This window comes from Theropithecus gelada, chromosome 6 (assembly GCF_003255815.1).
Source record: "Theropithecus gelada isolate Dixy chromosome 6, Tgel_1.0, whole genome shotgun sequence".
NCBI lineage: Eukaryota > Metazoa > Chordata > Mammalia > Primates > Cercopithecidae > Theropithecus > Theropithecus gelada.
Window position 1 is genome coordinate 164,770,904 of NC_037673.1, and position 396 is coordinate 164,771,299.

A 396-nucleotide genomic window follows, 5' to 3' on the forward strand; every position below is an offset into this window, starting at 1 on the left:
CCTGGCTAACATGGTGAAACCCCGTCTCTACTAAAAATACAAAAAACTAGCCGGGCGTGGTGGTGGGCGCCTGTAGTCTCAGCTACTTGGGAGGCTGAGGCGGGAGAATGGCGTGAACCCGGGAGGCGGAGCTTGCAGTGAGCCGAGATCACGCCACTGCACTCCAGCCTGGGAGCACAGCGAGACTCCGTCTCAAAAAAATAAATAAATTTTTAAAAAAATAAATAAATAAATAAATTTTTTGTAGAGATGGGTTCTCACTTTGTTGCCCAGGCTGGTCTCAAACTCTTGGCTTCAAGCCATCATCCCACCTTGACCTCCCAAAGTGTTGGGGTTACAGGCATGAGCCACTTTGACTGGCCTTTATTTATTTATTTTTATAGAAACAACTTTCTG